Genomic DNA, 3391 nt, shown 5'->3' with positions numbered 1-3391 from the left:
CTTCAGAGTATAAGTGATCTCGTTCCTATATCCGAGATGACTATGTTACGTGTGCAGACGATCTTCGTGTACCGTGTCTTGTAATTCTCATATGTAATGCTAATCGGTTGGCCTGTAATATCAGAAAAGCACACCTTCCATCCGGTGTTTAGCCGTCTTTCTACTAAAGCGGTTCACTTCATATCAATAGTCTAGTACAGTGGAATTCCTCAATCACTGCATATTAATGCATTCCTGCCTGGGTGCGCGTAATACGAGCGCTAGACTACCATGTATGAAAAGTCAAAAAAAAAAAGGCAACAGGCAAAACGTTGCAAATATGAAACTTGATAAATAGTACATTACACCGACAACCGGTCACCGCCTCACCGGTGTATCATACTAAAAAAATTCAAAATATGTGCCGCCAGAACTGGTTCAACCCAAGTTTTTCTGATAAGACTGAAAGCTTTTTTTCTCGCTTAAACAGTTTTTTTTTAAATGTATATTTTTCAAAGTTCACGTGGACCACAGTCGATATGTAATATTACATAAAACAATCGTAATAGCACGGAATTTCAAAATGGTATAAATAAGGATAATAATTGTAACAGTTAAATCGACTATTATCAGTAGGATTATCCTATTGCCTGTCGGTGCACTAATGTGTACCTTCATTTATGATGCTATATGACATATCATGATTCCTATGAATTATGTGTCGTGGACCACTTGGATTGCAACCCGAGTGCGTTCTAGTCTGACTCTTTGCACTAACTATAAAACTTCAAAAAGAAGCAACAATTTATTCTGAACTAGGAATATGTATTTCATTTTGCTGTCTCCGTTTAAATACATCCCTCTATCATCATCGAAGATTGAGAACCGGAAGCAGCTCGAATATGTACAAGTACCTAATCGTCACGACATGCATATGGTATGATATAAATATTATTTAGTTCCTCTAAATAGGAAATGCAGGACACGGTATTTATTCACTGGCGACGGGCGGCAGGCGCCAACGGTATGCTCGAATGTCGACCTTCCGGGGTTGTTTGGTTAATGATCCAAAAGGTGGAAATGACTACACAAGGTCAGTGCATGTAGACCGACCACAATATCATACGTCTCTGCCAATTCACGAAGTAGACCAAATCTGGGCGTACTGCAATGCTACACTATGTATAGCATTTAACATGAATATAATCATAGCTGATAGGGTGGCCCGTAGCAATAACGTGGCAAGCTAGTGTGAACGAGTTACTATTTATGTATAATTCATTTATGAAGCCATCTTCAGGTTGGACTGCATTGCGGCTTGCATGTTTTCACATATCGGACGAACAACACTGACGATTTCTTAGCGTACATTGCTGGCGCCGCATGGGGCAAAGGACTACGGTTGTAGGATTATATCTACAGTGGATAGAAACTGTATTCAGTACTCCATGCGCATTTGTTTATTATAGAAATTGAATAGGATATATATTATTGCATGTGTCAAGGACAAAGGGGTCTCAATCGCCTGCAACTATTCTCTGTCGTATGTGCCGCGCATACATACGTATATCTTTGTGTAGAACTGCGTGAATACGAGTCACAGCACAGATATGCCACAGTCGTCTTCAATTGCATTCTTATGAGCGCTTGGTATGTAGCACGCGCTTGCGCGGGCGCACAATCCAAAACTAACCCCGAATACATTATTCGAGACGGTGCTCATACTGAACTTTGCCATCAGGCACAATCAGGGAAGGAGTGCCTGATTTGGTATGTGTGGCATCCATTTTATTGGACCACGCTCGAGTGTTCGACTATCTGAGCCGACAGACAACCTCGAACGAGGCATACTGGCGCGACGCCTTCGTGCCAGAGTATTCCAGGAATTTGACGTGTTTTGATCTGTTCTGAGGAACGAGATTAGCAAGATCATAAATGTATTTAACAACATCTTTATGGCAGTGCATCGATTGTGAGACTGAGATCACTCCCTGAGAGAAGTACAATGGGTGCATGCTACCGGTTAGTTTGTGTATTCTAGCTCAAGCCACACAATGTGTAAAAAACTGTCGAAGTACTTCCCGGTCGATGAAAGGACGTCATCGGGCCAGGGACTGTTCTAGCAGTACTATGGTATGTCGTTTGACATTCGAACTACTCTTGTTATACAATATACTACACACTATCTGCTATCACCTGATCTTCTTCACGTGTATTTATACAAAGGATAAATGTCTGATTAGAGCTTTCCAACCTAATTGCGCTTTGCTGTATTCGTATGGTTTGTAGTGGATCACTGCCACACTCAAAAGAGTTAGTGCTGGATGCCAATTGGTTGTGATACACTACGTATCTGAATGTCCCTGAGTATGGCCAATCCACTTGCTAGTCGAAGGATAAGGTATATAAACTGCATAGTTCAAGCAGACAAAAAATAAGCGCAAAAGAAGTAGCCATTCTTTAGCATCGAACGCGTAGGCCAGCGCTACTCTACGGGTCAATCGTAATTACCTATTTGTGACTATCTTGCCCATGTTGGAGTCACAGCAGCAGCAATACTCGCCAGTTCCTGCACACCAACGTTGTGAGATAGGTCAGCCCGCCCGAATAGATATTGACGCATATTCAATTGAAAGTGGGGCGTTGACTGCATGCAATATCACATAAGCTCAATCACAGAGTATCGGATTAAGCCCGCTGGCCAACAGCGCCAGCGAAATCGCATGCCAGTAGTTAATATATCAGGAATTTCGAAGGGATCGAATACTGTACCTACCTTACCCAGGACTATAATCATCTGGCTGAGAAGCATGGACGGAGACTAGTCGACGCGGTTCTTTCCAAACTGTATAAACAACTAATGTAATATCAAATAGTGGGGCGTGCTTTGCTCCTATAACTGATTCGTTTCATTTTTTGTATATTTCTATAGGCGCAAGAACGTGTATTTAGTTTTGCACGAATAAGACATCAGCTTAAACACACGCGCAGTTGTACCTGTATACTTGTATTTGCCCATGAGAAAGCATAAAAACATATAGTGAGACGTACATGGGTACGAATTTACTTTTCAGTTTTGACCTGACAAACACACAATATATGGTTGGTACTAATGTTGCATGTCTTATATTATATAAAAGTGTGGTCGTAGTGATACATTTAATTCGATTAAGAAAATATATAAGCTTAAAAATCATCGATTGGCCTCTTCCAAACAGCATAGTAATGAATATATATATATACAGATATATACATACATATATTGTACACACACACACACACACAGAGAGAGAGAGAGAGAGACACACACACACACACACACAGAGAGAGAGACACACATATATAATACAATATATATATAATATATAGTATATATATACGTAACACACACTACATACAGAACAAACACAAC

Source organism: Sphaeroforma arctica, assembly GCF_001186125.1.
Source record: "Sphaeroforma arctica JP610 unplaced genomic scaffold supercont1.582, whole genome shotgun sequence".
Lineage (NCBI taxonomy): Eukaryota > Ichthyosporea > Ichthyophonida > Sphaeroforma > Sphaeroforma arctica.
Note: the sequence above shows the minus strand (reverse complement) of the source record.